Raw genomic sequence first — 17,819 nt, forward strand, 5'->3', positions numbered from 1 at the left:
GTATTTATGAGCAAATATCACTAATAATGAACAATACAACTATTGTGAATCAAGATTCAAACGATGTGAAAAAATTCAAAGACCCTTTTATACTAATATAAATTGTCACAGCTATTATGATGTGTGCTTTTAATATTACAGTTAAATAATAAATATCTTACTCAAACTTTTATTAAATTATTAACAATATTTGTCCAAATATACGTTTAATGACCCCATAACAGCTACACCTGAAGTAGGTCTATAGGTTTATAGTTCGTTTCAAAGTCTAATCGATCAATAACATCAATCCAATCCATTGATAAAGCAGAGATCAGTAATATACGATCTCTTTGATAACATTTGTTCCGAAATTCTTTATATAAACTGCTTTGTTATGTACAAGTTTAACCATCTACACTGATAATGAATATTATTGATGTAAACAAAAGGAACTCTTAACAAGTAGAGCTGGTGAAAATGCTTGGAGCTAATTTATCTCACATAAAGTTTGTTATCAAAAAGTAACTTAAGAACAAGCTCATTCTCCCCAAGATCGTTGTAGTTTGTGTTGTCGGTTATCCTACATAAAATAAGGTTATTTTACTTAAATGCAAATTCTATGGATCATTGAATAAATGAAGAATTATTAAAAAAGTATAATTAAATTACATTTACTTATACTTACTGAATATTGTCTAATACACATTTTAAGTTAGGTCACCAATAAATATTACGTAATCCTAGAAGTTTTACTACATAGTACACGCGAGAAGAATCGTGTATCATTTTATAAAAACTGTAGTTAGTAAAACGAAAACTTTTTATAACAAGAAAATTATTATGATTTTTCTTATGTACCTACTTCACTATACCGTTAAAGGATAAGCAGGATGATTTTGAGATTTGTCAAAAATCATAATCCATCGTAGTGTAAATTGCCAACATAAATATCTTGTCTTTATGTAATCAATTTACACAACAATAGATTATGATTTTGACAAATCTCAAAATCTTCCTGCTTTACCTTGTTAGTGGAACTGACAGTGAACGGTTGAACCCAATTGAAAAAATAATTATTCAATATTTATTTTGATTGTGATCCATCATTCTGTAAATACTTTTCAGAAGTCGATTGTAGTTTCTCAATAATCTTTAACATAGTTAAACACTATCCAATGATAAATGGCATATTTCAAAATGAGATGTACTGAAACTGTTGAAATGATTCAGTATACCGTTAATCAGATGTTTAGGCTGTAATGAGCTGCATCACAACAACTATGTTATCCGATATTCCTCATAGAAGACAATATGAACTGGTGCTTACATATTATACAACGTTACTAATTCCAAGTCTACTGTATATTATATAATATGTATATATAATACGAATTGTGGATATTTATAGGCATGCACTATGGATGCGATACTCCCTGGTGTGGATTAACGTTCGCAAGAGTGAGTACTACGACTATACGCAGTACTATCCTAAAAATTAGACCAATTCGTATATACCAAGGCAAAAATGTGGTTCGGATTCCACTATAAACTGTAGGTCCCTTAGTTACCATTAGCTGTATGTGCTAAATTATTAACAGCTGTGTCTAAGGAATGTCGGCCATCACTAACAAGCCTACAAGATCGCACCACTCATCCTACACTCATCTCCATTCATACTTGGCTTAAAATACCTACTTTGTATGGTCACCATTTAATAAGAAAAGTATAATATCAACTATTGTAGTTTGTATTTTTATGACAAATTTAAAACGCTTGTAAGAACTTTTCAAATCATACACCACTCTTTCAAATCCTCAAACTGATTCAAAAGTTGATCTTAAATTACACTAAGCATTACTCTCCAAAGAAATTTTTTAAATCTCGTATTTAAGCACCAAGTGTTTTTCCTGATAAATCTTTTGAGTTTAACTTCCTGTTATGCGAACAAAGTTTTCTAATTTTTTCTTCGATTCGTCTTCATCATAGTTCATCATTGGTAGTTTTGTACCTCAGTTTTTAACACTTCACACTAAGCCTATAACACATTTCGTTCTTTAAATTAACAGACCTCACAACTGATGGTGGTGGATTTCATCTTTCAGTGATGCGAATATATTTTCCGTTAAATGGAAATAATGATTTCGTTCATTTTCAAATTAAGATTCTAAATCATTTCACAATTATTGTTAGTACATGGAATCTGGAAACGACTGGGCTTTAACGGGGTTAATGGAGTTCAAGGTTTTAATTGTCGTCAGGTAAGCCCGCATATTGAGAGCTTTTAAATTTTCCTTCCCTTTAGAAATTCACCAAATATATAATGTTAGAGAAGTAATTTCAGTTCAATAGATTGATAAAACTACGTCATGTTACTATGTTTTTTCATAGAGTGGTCGTTTACTTTGTCAAACCATCCCAAACTACTGGAAGCAACTGTCTTTCAATACATGATTGTTTTTTTAATAAAGGGCCTAAAATGTCGTCAGATTACTGGGGGTGCCGGATGAGCACACATCCAACTTACGAGTTTATTTTGTTCGTATGTAAATTCTTCCCTTACAAAAAAAATCTACATACTTGTATTAATGATCCAGTTTAGTTCATGAATACATACAAAGTTAAGAATAAAAGTGTGTCGTATCCCTTTTCAAATTCCTTTTCCTTTTTTAATAAAGGACCATCTGCGATATTAACCGAAATTTTAAGAAGCAGAATTGCAGTTTTCTTTTATATAAGAGGGGGAAGTTTCATACAAGTTTTAGGTAGTTCCACGAGTTACGATGTCAATACAAACTTTGTTGAAAGATGACTTGAACTTGCTAACCTTTCAAGATTACATTCTTGAGTGCATCCCAGTATGTTGGCAATACACAAGGATTGCAAATATTTGAAACTGAACGCAATGAACTTGTAAATAATGGTGCTTATAAATTTTTATATTACATACAATTTGTTAGAGTTGAATGTGTTAGAAAGATATTTTCAGATTACGAAACACTTTTAAATACTTCTAAATTAACGGATTAAGATGTTAATGCTGTTTACTGCTTCCTTTAGAATTTAGTAACCAAACATATAAACCAAGTTATAGACAGTTTTTAAAACTTTTATAAAATATTCTAATAATTCTTCTAGATTATTTCTTTTGCTAAAGCTTAATTTTACCTAAGCAATTTTTTAATAAGGATAATGCGTATCTTCTTCAATAAATAAGGTTATGGCTTACGTACAAGAGTCATATAGGTTATGTTTGGGATAACTTATTTGTACTTTAGTTATCTTATGTACCATTTATTATGATAGTTATTTTAATAAACATATGAAATTTATCATACAAAAATTATAATTATTTATTATTTCCTGCCAAACACTGGATAACATTTCATAAAGACTTCGATTGACTTATTTAATCTTATTTTCGTTTATATTCATGAAGTTCCATGTGATTACTTAAATGCTTAATACGCCTGAAATTGCCTGGTAAACTGTCTTAAAACTAATAATTTAATTATTATCATTTAAACCTTATTAACAAATGGCCTATATCAAAACAATTGTTATGATACATACTTCTTTGAAAAACCAACTAAAGCCCTCAACTTATCTGAATAAACCTTAAGTCATTAATAATAATGTCATTAATATAATAATAAAGTCATTAATTACCATTTCAGTTTTGTTTTATTATGTAAGATAAATTTCATTTGCATTTGATAATGAAAATCTAGATATAAATTATATCAAATAATTAAACTCTATTTCTGATCAAACCCGTGTGGATGCTATAACTCTCTTACAAAATATATTATAAGTTTTTAAGTTGTATATGTTTATTTTGCGAGTTTTTTTATTCAACACAAGTGCTGAAAAAAGAATGTCCCCTAATTAATCAATTAAGTTTGGTATAGCGGAGAGTACTCAGATCTGTAAAGGTTGATGGTTTGGTAGTTAATACAAAGTAAGTGATTCTGTGAAAGCCGTGTTCAAACCACTTGTAACATCTTGAGCTTTCCGCCTTTCAACGTTTCAACACACCGTAGAACACCGCACCGTGCCGCAGTCAGGTGCTCTCTGGACAAACTACGGGAGTTTACAATATAATTAGGAAAATATCATCCTTAAGATATACTTTGTCACTTGTTTTTGTTGTTTTTAAGATATTCTTTTTAGCAATCCTCAGTGATCCTTAACGCTATTTTATTGTCTAAAAGTGTGGTGTGTATTTTTTTTACTAGAGGTCGTCCAGTGGTCGAAAACTCGTCAAAAGATATATAATATACAGACTTCTCTATTTTCATCCCGTGCTGTAAATAAAACATGTAATGGAAATTTCTTCCATTTGTTTTAGTTTTATGTTTATATTTCGTTGTTATCTCACCACCAGCATGGCAGCTCATAACATTAGACCCAGGCTTATTTTTTACCCTATTTTAATTTATAAATAGATTTTGCGCATTTACAGGAAAATATCCTTCTAACAGCGTAGATTTTCCCAACGATGCACAAGTTCTGAGAAAAAAAAAAGGATTTCAATGACATGACATACAGACTGTCCCAAAAGTCCCGGACCGGTTTAATATTTTCTAAACGACAACAGATAAATCAATAAGATTTTGCACATCAACACCACACTTAAAAATCTACTTTTTTAAGGTACTATCAATTTTATGTCATATCATGGGGACGTCCCGCAAGGAGTCAGAAGGAAATCTTAAACAGAAGCATAGGTTGACATGCACATCAAATTAAAGATCTTTACTAGTAGATTACAATGCCGTAAATTCAAGCTCAAAAGAACGCCTGAGTAAAAAATGGCAGCCGTTCAAAGATTTCTTGAACCTGCCATTTTGAATCTTTGACCGACTGCCATTTGTTACTCAGGCGTTCTTTTGAGCTTGAATTTACGGCATTGTAATCTACTAGTGAAGACCTTTAATTTGATGTGCATATTGACCTATGCTTATGTTAACAATTTTTTCCCGATTCCTAGGGCTGTGCCCCCAAATGCAAATTAAATGAATCTTTGAACCACTGTCATTCTTGACTTGGTTGTCCGTTTGAGTTCAAATTTGCTGCATTATATTCTGCTAGTAAAGACCTTTAATTTGATGTACATGTCAACCTATGCTTCTATTTAAGATTTCCTTCTGACTCCTTGCGGGACGTCCCCATGATGTGACAGAAAATTTATATTTCCTAAAAAAGTAGATTTTTAGGTGTGGTGTTGATGTACCAAATCTTATTGATTTATCTGTTGTCGTTTTGAAAATATTAAACCGGTCCGGGACTTTTGGGACAGTCTGTATATTATTATATAAGATACTAGCTGACCCGGCGAACTTCGTATCGCCTAAGTTATAGGTTTCCCCTAAGACAGACCGATGGAAAGAAAGTACCGTTACGTTTAATTTTCAAGATGATCTCGTTCGCATCGCTCAATCACGTCCTGCTTGAAGTTCGTTAGCTACGCTCACTCACCTTTGGGTTGGAGCTCGTTCGCTACGCTCACTCACCTTTAGGTTGGAGCTCGTTCGCTGCGCTCAATTGCCTTCAGGTTAACTCGTTCGCTACGCTCACTCGCCTCCAGGTTGAAGTTCGTTCGCTACGCTCACTCACCTTTTGGTTGCAAATTAGCTGTTGTCATAAATGTAAAAGAAATAATAGTGCTGCACCCTGTTGGTAATCCTTGTAACTTTAATGCTATTGAAAATCTTAGAACAGAACCAACTTGTTTAATTGAAACAGCTGTTAAGATTCATTAATTCCATTTCTCATAAGGTTAACATGGGAAACTCCAGAGCCACTGGGGCGGAGCCCTTTTAAGAATTTCGAAACGGGAAATAGTTTACGTCCGATTCGCATACCTACAGAATTTACACACCAAATTTCATAACGATCGGTGAAGTCGTTCCGGAGGAGTTTGCAGACAAACACTGTGACACGAGAATTTTATAAAGGGTGATTTTTTTATTCGTGCGGTTTTTAAAACTAAATAAAAAAATGAAAAACAACCTGCATTGACATAAAAATGCATTTATTTGAACTACAGTGTCATGACATTAACGTTTAAAAATGATTTCTGTCATATGGGCTCCATTCCGTTCGCGTAGAAAGCCCAATCGAGAAGTCCAATTTTCGAATACTCTTTCTATCAGCTGTGGTTGAATTCCGCCAATAACTCGACGAATGTTAGCTTCCAAGTAATTTAAAGTTTGTGGCTTGTCAGCGTATACTTGAGACTTAACATATCCCCACAGAAAGAAGTCTGTTGGCGTGATATCACACGACCAGTTGACACTACCTCTAAATGAGATGATACGTTCACCTAATGTTTCTGCCAAGAGGCCAATTGTGTCGTTTGACGTGTAGCACGTCGCGCCGTCTTGTTTGAACCAGACATTTTCTAAATACCCTTCAAGTTCGTTTAGCTGAGGAACGAAAAAGTCCCGTACCATTGCCCGATAGCGTTGAAACTTTAAATGACTTGGAAGCCAACATTCGTCGAGTTATTGGCGGAATTCAACCACAGCTACTGGAAAGAGTATTTAAAAATTGGACTTCTCGATTGGGCTTCCTACGCGAACGGAATGGAGCCCATATGACAGAAATCATTTTTAAACGCTAATGTCATGACACTGTAGTTAAAATAAATGAATTTTTATGCCAATGCAGGTTGTTTTTCATTTTTTATTTAGTTTTAAAAACCGCACCAATAAAAATATCACCCTTTATATTAGATGGACGTAAATAGTTTGTTCACTCTTAATACTTTTTAGGTTTGAAAAAGAATCACCTATTGGTGCAAACTTTTCTTGGATCACCAATTATAGTGATTGATGGCTTAAACGAGTATCTAGTGGACATGTTTTCTAGATTGATTACTGGTCTCTGTGGCCAGTAGAATCCCTCTTATTATTTAAAATTTATCTAACATAAAACCTCTCTTATTGGGAAATTTGCATCCAAAGTATATAAGATGTATTCTATTGACGAAATGTGTAAAACCTATTTCTTATGAAAAATATATACAAGTATAATTTATAGACTATAAAATATATGCGATGCTACTAACTATCGATTTCGAAGGTTAATGATTTTTTTTCTGACCAAACACAAAAATAAAAATTATAAAACAATGACGGAACATCTTCCAAAATGTTCAGTATGCTCACACTTACATTGTTAAGAGTAAGTAAAACACAGCCACGTCTTTTATTGTTATAAAGTTGTAAGTAACTCAGCGTCGAGTTACTATCGTAAAAATTGTATAATCTATATTTTTAAACCAAAACGTTCTTCTCAATCAAGTTTTATATATGAACTGGTTCACTATATCAATGTTTTACTTGTATATTTTACTTTGGTTGTTATTTTGACTTGGCCTCTATATTATAGGGATAATATAGATGTATTATCAATATAATTTCAGATGGCTTGACAATTCATTGTAGTTTTTAGTTTTAACATAAAGATATTTACACTTAGGATACATATTTTTTTTTTCAAATAAAATAAGGGATAAGGCCAGAGCCCCAAGTATACAGGAGGACAGTGAGCTCCACAGCCATTGCAAATTCGTGTTGCGTTCATACTTGTTGTTCTCGATATGTGCTTGGATCATCGTGTCAGTGCAATAAAAATAATCCTGAAGAAATAACAGTTCATTTTAAATAGGTGCTGAGATGGTTAGATTAATTACACTTTTTAGTTTTTACTATTTACCGTCAAGTAGTTTTGTATGTAACAAAGGATCCGTTTTTAGACTGCCGAATATTTAGATTATTTTGTATACAAATTTTTGTAGTTGTTTATTAATCTTCGTATGATACCAGTCGTTAATGGTTGGTTTAAATATATGTTGTAATTTTCATTTGTACGAAAACTTTTGCTTTTTGTATAAATTGCGTAAATTAAGAACATCCTCTTATCAATGAGGTTTGTAATCAGCAGTTAAATGGGAAAAATCCTCAAAAGTAAACTGCAGGATTTTACTGTGGTTGTAAGACCTGAGGTGGAATTAAGGAGCGATTTTTTACGGTTCTGCGCTCAATTAGAGCAAATTATTTTAATCACCTGGCAAAGAATCTGCTTTGCTGAAATATTCTGCTAATGTTATCTCTGCTTTTGTTTGCTGTTTCTTTTGAGATAATTAGTAATACACTGCAATTTTTGTTTTAACTGGTGCACCTGTTGCTCGAAATCGAGCAATTGCTAAGTATTACAGGCGTTATTTTAAAACGAATAAAAGTCATAATACTGATGACTTTAAAAGATTCGACTCAAAGATAATGGAAATTCTCGAGTTGTATATATAACATATCGATGTAATCAAAATTTCTTGTCAATATCTTATTATTTTTCAAAAGGTGGTCTTGTTTTTTAGTGTTTTCTACAAATAGCCTTACCCATAGCCGCATTAGGTTGTCCATAATAACGATAAAAAAAAAAACATTCCTATTTCTTCTCCTTGGTGATATTCTATGACTTTCCTATGTTTCTATAGTTTGCAGATCGGCTCTTTCAATCATTATTAAGAAATGCAGCACAGTGTTAGTTCAGTTTTCTTTTAGTATATCAAGTTATCCAGGCTCTCTTGCTTTTTTCCATTGTAATATGAAACCCAAATTCAAATAGTAAATTTTTAATTTCAACCAAGTCAATACATTTTTAAAGCAAACTGTTAAAGCAGCAAATTTATTGACTATTTACAATTAACATATGTTCTTCTCCTCACTTTTAATTTCTGACAACAGCTGGAGTTTCATAACAATGTTTATTTACCGTGTTCTTATGAAGAAATACGAAACTTTAAATGGCTCCAGGGCTTCACTCTCTAATCATTTCTCTAAAAAGAAAGTTTTCTTGTAAAATTTCACGTTACGCTCTTTCTAGTGACACCAAAAACTCGTCAATCGGCTCAGTAGTTTCGGAGGAGTAATTGTCACAAAAAAACATGCTTGCGTATTAAATAAGTATAGATATATATAGTTTGAACGAATAATAAGTCATTCTCCTAAGATTCATACGAAAATAAAAGTACTGTAGACAGTTACGTCAAAACCAAAATATTTAATACATTCACAGTGTTTATGTAACTACATGCTTAAAACAGTCAAACGAAAACAAATTAGCGAAATGTCGTTTGCCAGACTTGTAAACAGCCGCCCCTATTCAGCCGAGTAGACGCGGTGGTGACAGCCCACTGAAATCTTTTATTGAAGGGAACTTAGAGTTGCTTCCTCTTCATTCAATCTCTAAGATAAGATGATATTTTTGTATTGCAATGTGAATATCCAAACAGTCAAAGTTTTATACTGGTTAGTATAAGTATAATAGGTCGTGTAAGTTTATAGATCATACTATATAGTTGACCTCTCTAATCCAATGTATAGTTGTAATTTGATTAGTCTGAATGGGATCGTAATAGTATATTACGTTACTAGTCCTGAAAATAAGTGTTTACAGGACGAGTGTGGTTGTTAAGTCTCGCACGGGATTACCATACGAGTCCGGTACACATATTTTGGACGAGTTACGTACGATAGTTTACGCCATACTACTATATCTGTACAAATCCTTATATATTTCCACCAACTAATGGACTAAAAATCACTAGTCATAACCTCTAAGAGAGGTTATGTTTTGGTTTATAACCATTCATTGCCACCTAAATACAGTATAATCAGCTGATTGGTGTCCGGTAAAACTCATTACAGTACCGTACGCAATGAAACCCCATTTAAATAAGCTGGCGGCAAACAGCTGTTTTCTGGACTAAATCCTTGCGTGGGAAGTTCGTCAAAATAATGTAGTGTGGCGTAAATATTTATTACTACAATGTTCCACACACTACATTTTAGGATGTAGAGTACGTATAGTATCGTTTGTAATCACTGGTCATAGCAACTTTTTGCTCTAGATTTCTACTGAGATTCTATGTTATAAGAGTTTCCCCCATTCCCATTTTATTGTTCTTAATAAAGGTACTAAGTCGTGAGATTGGACTCGCATTGCAACGTAAACATTTTGAATAACTAAACAAATTTTTTCAAATACATTTTTAAACTTAAAACCATCAATTTTAGCAAATCACTCAATATTATCTTCATAGGTTATTGTACCTGCAGACTCTTTATTATGTAAAACACATACACTTGCTTATGGTATGACAACAACGTATTTTGTTGGCATAAATAGCAGATTGCCCGAACAATAGGTTTGCGTTGCAAGAGACAGGCCATTAGAGGGTGTGTCGTTATTGTATGGTTGACAAATTAATTTATGGCATGAAACCAGCCGTAATCAATGACATTGGCTTTGTACTGTAAATTTAGATTTTAGTATATCGAGTTCAATTATTGTATGCTTAAAAACGCAAGATTTATTAAACTAACACTAATCGGCCACAAATATATCGTCCTTAACACTCAAACTCAATATCACATAGTGACCAGAGTCGTATTATGATATAAGTCTGAAAACCGTTTTATTTTACTCTTCAAGGAATTTATATAATAACAAGAATGTGTACCTGTACAGTGTATTAGTAATAGAAAAAAAACATGATTAAAATAATACATTCACCCCATAGTTTCTTCATAGTTTTACCAAACGGCTGTTTCATAGAAAAAAATAATAAGATATTAACATACTTTTTAACACACAAAGTTCGATATTTTTGGTTGAAAATCTTTGTTTTGTTTTTGTTTCTAAGAAGGCTTAGTTAAGCAAAAATATATTGAACTTTTTATGTTAAAAAGTATGTTAATAGTTTATTATTTTCTATAATCATATACCCCATATTTAGTGGATGGAACATTTCAATTTCTATTCATGAATAGCTTGATAAATAAAGCTTTTTTGCACAACAATTATCGGTGTCATTAGACCTTTAAAGTAAGTGATGTATTACACAACCCATGTTTACATATTTGAAAACTTCTCAAAAACCACCGCTACCACCAAATTGGGCCCTTTTTGGGAATTTTTCTAAATTGAAAATAACTTTATTGGATTCGGCAAGGCCAAATTAGGAGGAAATGAGAACGAACAACTGTTAAACGCCTTACCTTTGTACCCAACAAAAATGTTAAATTTCCAAAATGAACATCCTGTGTATAAATATAAAGCTAGTTAAAGGTAAAAAGGTATATTACTATTTAGATTATTAAATAACTATACAATTACCATATTGCTTAAAGTAAAACATAATAATTGATGATGTCAGAACATGAATATTTAACGAAATAAATGAATCCGTAATACAACGCCACATTAACATTTTGGTATGGAATGGAATAATATTTAATTTTAGAAGTATCTCTCTGAAGCCCAAACACACAGTAAAGTCTTTACCATAATAAAAACAATGAATACTATAGCTTTAGGGCAGCTTTGACTAGTTAGCATGTTAAGCTAACTATATGGAATAGTTTCATCCAACAAACAACCGAATTAACCAACTTTGTTATGTAAAATATGCACAAGTTAATTTCATCTAAAGAGAGGTAATAATTTAGTATTTCGGGATATCAGCACAGTTTCATATATTCACCTAGTTTAATAGTATTTATTTTAGTTTGCAATATTTTGGAGAAATAGATTGTGTTACGATTACTTACTTCATAATAGAAAAACATGTGTCTGGATTTAAAGAAAATTTTTGTAATTAACTTTTTGTTATGATTTTATACTGCTTATAAAATGGTACTATAAAAATGAATAAAACATAACGAATGAAATGTTTTGCCTCAAACCTAGAATGAGGCAAGTGACTGTCAATAAGTTAACAGGGAAGCTAAACTATTAAAAATATGTATTCTACTAACCTACCGTATCTAGCTTACTATATAAAGCTATCTGGATTCATATTTTGTATTCTTTACAAAAGAATAACGCATAAATAGGGTTATATAACCTTCTTGAATAGATTATCAGGAGAGACTGGGATACATTGCAGCGCCACCACCGTTATGAAACTAACACGGCTGTAATTTTTAGTTAATCGCCCCAAATTATGGCTAAGCTCTTTAATCTGTAAAAATGTATCCATAATCTTTTCACCGCATTTAATTCTATATTTTGTAAGTATAATTTGCATGCACAGTCAAATTATTCTCAGTCTTAGACAATCTTCTTGTATTTTGCCACAAATAGAGTATGGCCTAAACCAACAATTTTGTCATTCATTTGAATATATTATGAAATTTTATATGTTACAGTCATTTGGTTTACTTACGTAACCATTTCAATAATTATAAGGTGTGCTACTTTTTATTGCGATTTTTTTATACACCATTAATTTATTATATAAAATATTAAATAACATGATATTTTTAAGAAGTTGAAAACTAAACTTCCACTCCTAGCGTAAAATATGGTTTTGTATTTAACATCATGCGGGTGTAAGTTTTCTTTGAATACAAAATGTAAGTCACCTGATATTCTCCTGTATATCCTGTGTCGCTGACGCTACTACAACAGGTAGTCTGTCACTCGCGGTACCACGGACGACTGGCGACTGACGCTGCGCTCCTCTATCTCACGCTTCTCTACCAGGCGGCGCGGCGGCGGCGACGCTCCCCCCACCCCTGCACCACCCTACGTCACCACTCCTCAGTCGTTTGTTTACACCTAGCTTCATAACTGTCGGAATTATTCACCTCCGTAATCAGACGGAGAACAATGTTTCTAGCGACAATGGATAACTCTTGCGGAATATTCGTCTTTGTTTTCGCCTGCTCCATTTTTAGAGATGCTGTATTTTATGGCTTTGTTGTCGGGACGAAGCTATTTAATGTTACAAGGGTATTCTATTTGACGCAGTGGATGAATAATTTAGGAGACCACGGGCACATGTTGTTGTAATAATACATTTATGTTTCTTGTTTTGTGTGGCACGTTGGAGAGTATTGGATGTCTGCGAAAGAAAAGAGGAACACGCTTACGTCAATAAGCAAAAGGTGTCTTGTTTCGTGGGGTGAATACAAATTATTTATATTTTAAACGCAAGATTGGTTGGATGATAGTTTTTAGTACTTTGCAAACAACTAGTTTTTTTAAAATTTTTATATAAATTTTTATAAGTAAGTGTATTAATAATATTAAAGTGTATATGATCATATGAGATATATATGGTCATAATTTCGTTTATTAGATTTCTGTTGTAATAAAAATTGCATGCCTATGAGTCATTACAGTAACACGAATAAAATGTTCCTCTTCAACACATGATCCACGTCATTTACAACGTTCACGTCAAAGAAAACATTGCCCCTGATAAGGAAGTGCATTCCAAAATCATCTTATTTAATTTTACACGTGAGTCATTGTATTCAGATTGTTTAGTTATAAAGTGTACCAGACATGAGCGGTGGCGGTGACAGCGTGCATGTTACTCACAACCGCCAATTGCCCGTTTCGTCAGTTAGTGGCTCAGCTACATGTAGTGTGTTTAGTTATAAAGTGTACCAGACATGAGCGGTGGCGGTGACAGCGTGCATGTTACTCACAATCGCCAATTGCCCGTTTCGTCAGTTAGTGGCTCAGCTACATGTAGTGTGTTTAGTTATAAAGTGTACCAGACATGAGCGGTGGCGGTGACATCGTGCATGTTACTCACAACCGCCAATTGCCCGTTTCGTCAGTTAGTGGCTCAGCTACATGTAGTGTGTTTAGTTATAAAGTGTACCAGACATGAGCGGTGGCGGTGACAGCGTGCATGTTACTCACAATCGCCAATTGCCCGTTTCGTCAGTTGGTGGCTCAGCTACATGTAGTGTGTTTAGTTATAAAGTGTACCAGACATGAGCGGTGGCGGTGACAGCGTGCATGTTACTCACAATCGCCAATTGCCCGTTTCGTCAGTTAGTGGCTCAGCTACATGTAGTGTGTTTAGTTATAAAGTGTACCAGACATGAGCGGTGGCGGTGACATTGTGCATGTTACTCACAACCGCCAATTGCCCGTTTCGTCAGTTAGTGGCTCAGCTACATGTAGTGTGTTTAGTTTTAAAGTGTACCAGACATGAGCGGTGGCGGTGACAGCGTGCATGTTACTCACAATCGCCAATTGCCCGTTTCGTCAGTTAGTGGCTCAGCTACATGTAGTGTGTTTAGTTATAAAGTGTACCAGACATGAGCGGTGGCGGTGACATCGTGCATGTTACTCACAACCGCCAATTGCCCGTTTCGTCAGTTAGTGGCTCAGCTACATGTAGTGTGTTTAGTTATAAAGTGTACCAGACATGAGCGGTGGCGGTGACAGCGTGCATGTTACTCACAATCGCCAATTGCCCGTTTCGTCAGTTGGTGGCTCAGCTACATGTAGTGTGTTTAGTTATAAAGTGTACCAGACATGAGCGGTGGCGGTGACAGCGTGCATGTTACTCACAATCGCCAATTGCCCGTTTCGTCAGTTAGTGGCTCAGCTACATGTAGTGTGTTTAGTTATAAAGTGTACCAGACATGAGCGGTGGCGGTGACATTGTGCATGTTACTCACAACCGCCAATTGCCCGTTTCGTCAGTTAGTGGCTCAGCTACATGTAGTGTGTTTAGTTTTAAAGTGTACCAGACATGAGCGGTGGCGGTGACAGCGTGCATGTTACTCACAATCGCCAATTGCCCGTTTCGTCAGTTGGTGGCTCAGCTACATGTAGTGTGTTTAGTTATAAAGTGTACCAGACATGAGCGGTGGCGGTGACAGCGTGCATGTTACTCACAATCGCCAATTGCCCGTTTCGTCAGTTAGTGGCTCAGCTACATGTAGTGTGTTTAGTTATAAAGTGTACCAGACATGAGCGGTGGCGGTGACAGCGTGCATGTTACTCACAATCGCCATTTGCCCGTTTCGTCAGTTAGTGGCTCAGCTACATTTAGTGTGTTTAGTTATAAAGTGTACCAGACATGAGCGGTGGCGGTGACAGCGTGCATGTTACTCACAATCGCCAATTGCGCGTTTCGTCAGTTAGTGGCTCAGCTACATGTAGTGTGTAATTGGTACTTGTTGTGGTACGCGACCACATCCCCAGTTACTGGTAATTTCATGTTCCAATTAAAATGCTGTGGCATGGAAAAGTAAGTTGAATTTCATCCTGTCATAGGAATTAACCAAAATAACAGCTTGGATGTACAAAGTATTTTTCTCAGAGAGCTTGATTTATTTACTAATACATCTATCAATACTGATATATACATGATATGTAACTAGGTGCCCAATTTTGTTAATGTTTACAATAAACAATGAAACCACTCGTTAATGTGTATAACAATCAACCTATAATCTTAATCTCAATTAAAATAAGACTGGATATTAATATACTGTAATATGCGTTTCAGGGGCTTGCTATTATTACAATGGAAAAAGTAATAACTAGCTGGATTACTTTAGGACCAAGTAATTAATCAATTCATGTTTTATTAGTTCAAGTGCAAATTTATTTATTTATTAAGGAAATAAACTAACAACAAATCTCTCCGACCTATAAGCCAATTAGTTATACTATTAATGAGATGTTTTTACAGTATTAGTCAAAGTGCACTTGAGCCCATGCAACATTCACAATTGAGGGATAGATAGTGTTCATTGCTCTAGCGGATCCCGCCTAATTAACACATTGCAGGTAATCCTATATAATAAGCTTGATTACACGCTAAATCCGTTTCCTAATTATCCTGCTCAGTAAGTGGACTAAGTGATCGCTCTATGATCACTAACACTAGATACAGTCGTGTCAAACAATTAAGCATGGTAAGTGATATAAGATCACAATCATTGCTGGATATAGGTTTGATGTAACATTGGAAAAGATCCTAATTTCTACGTTCAACACACACGTTTGGCAAAGCTGTTTATAGCTGTTAATCATTTGAGTTTTTCTATAACCAAACAAATTAATTTAGGATTCAGGAAAACGAGAAGGTAAGACTAGAGTTTTCAAATTATTTCAAATATAATTGTTATTAGTTTGTTCGTTTAACCGTCAGTCAGTTCGCAGATGGTTAATTGTGTGTTTGTTTGTTCCGGTTTGGCTAAATAAGAAGGTACAATCAAGAAATACTTATACTTTATACTTTCCAATGAAATGGCGACCATACAAAGTAGGTATTTTAAGCCAAGTATAAATGGAGATGAGTGTAGGATGAGTAGCGCGATCTTGTAGTCTTGTTAGTGACTAAGCCCATACAGCTAATGACAACTGAGGGACCTACAGTTTATAGTGGAATCCAAACCACATTTTTGCTTGGTCTAATTTTCAGGATAGTACCATAGATTAAACATACTTCTAAGGGAGTATGTTTAATCTATGATAGTACTCTGGATAGTGGTAGTACTCGTGCGGACTTTAATCCACACCAGGAAGTATCGCATCCACAGTGCATGCCTATAAATATCCACAATTCTTAGCTTTCTTAACTTAATTTCTTATTTCTTATTCTTATCTCTTAACTTAATTTTTATTTTAATAAAAATCCAATCAGACAGTTTAAAATCTACTATTGGTCTAACGATTTTCTGCTGCGAGGTTACTGCAGTGAATAACAGCAAAAATCTCTAAACATATACATATTTCCTTTGTAGTACGTATATACTTATTATGCCATAATATTTTTCAGATTTTGTATTTTTTATTTTAAATTACATTGCTATCTGACATAGCTAACCAAGATCATAAATAATCTATTCTTTGTTGCAGATGACTTGTTACAATGACTATAAAGCATTACACTTGCATTGTTAGTAGATGTAAACGTTGAAGGGTGGATGACGTAACATTCTGAATAGATAGGCCTACACCTCCATAAATGTAGCTGTCTCGTAGGCTGGCACAATACATCATCATGTTATTTATGGTTGCAGAAATCATGGCGTGTATTCACCCTGTTAGTTCTAATGTAGAAAGCAAAACATACAACAGAAGTTAATTCTTGAATGGATTAAAAATAGGCCACGTAAAAAATTACAAGTTTTATTTAGTTAATATTATTTACTCATTGGCAAAAGCATCAGTTGCAAAGTTAAAATGTAATAGAAATATTTTGAAGTGATGTAATCGAAAATATAACAATATAAATTTGTGTTTGAAGTATAAAATATGTAATTTATTATTATATACAATTGTATAATAATATAATATTTAATTTTATGTTACATTTAATGTAAGTTTCTTATAATTAACAAGCTGTAATAGTCTCATCGTTACTCTGACGATGAAACGGTATCAATGATTCTTTTTATCATGTTCGGAGCTTAACTAAACCAATCAAAACTTTGTTAATCGAATTAGGAAAAGTTCGGACTGTCTAGATTCCGCTTTAAAAATACTCTTTAATACAAGGGGATTTCAAAGCATAAATAACAATACATTCTGTTTTAACAACACCACGTAATTGAATGTACAAGAGCATTTGACTGCCAACAATTCATTTTGCAGTTATTGAATTTCTACTAACAATATTTGTTTTAATATATATCACAAATAAAATCATATTAAACTGTTGAAATTGTATTGGCCGTATTGACTGCTATACTTGTTCCAACCCATTTGTATGAAGCGTCTATATTACAAAAAATTATTAGAGAAATTTAACTATTGGGCAAAATTCATATAGATGCATGCCATAAATGCATAAAATTTATACTGAACAGCCGAATTATTACTCTCTGGTTAGCTACTACATTTTAATGTTATCTTCATGCCATGATTGTATATAATTTTCTTATAAAAATCACTACAATGCGCTGCTTCACTGGTGTTTTTCCCCTTTAAGGACTTTTGGCCTCTAAATTGGGTCATCATCCCCAACCCCTCAGATGTTTAGTACATCATTTACGACC

The 17,819-nt window shown here is 33.7% G+C and overlaps 1 protein-coding gene across 1 annotated transcript in view; it reads right to left on the bottom strand.

Annotated features, from left to right (window-relative positions):
* The window catches only part of LOC128987560 (acid sphingomyelinase-like phosphodiesterase 3b), a 61,336-nt gene extending 48,843 nt beyond the window's left edge, over positions 1 to 12,493 (bottom strand). Inside the window, exon 1 of the mRNA XM_054408468.1 lies at positions 12,420 to 12,493. The gene's annotated coding sequence lies outside the window, so the exon portion shown is untranslated. The remainder of the gene's footprint in view (positions 1 to 12,419) is intronic.
* Positions 12,494 to 17,819: the final 5,326 nt, after the last annotated feature.

Source organism: Macrosteles quadrilineatus, unplaced genomic scaffold (assembly GCF_028750875.1).
Source record: "Macrosteles quadrilineatus isolate MER2022 unplaced genomic scaffold, UCM_ALF_1.0 Scaffold_2__2_contigs__length_208266976, whole genome shotgun sequence".
Taxonomy (NCBI): domain Eukaryota; kingdom Metazoa; phylum Arthropoda; class Insecta; order Hemiptera; family Cicadellidae; genus Macrosteles; species Macrosteles quadrilineatus.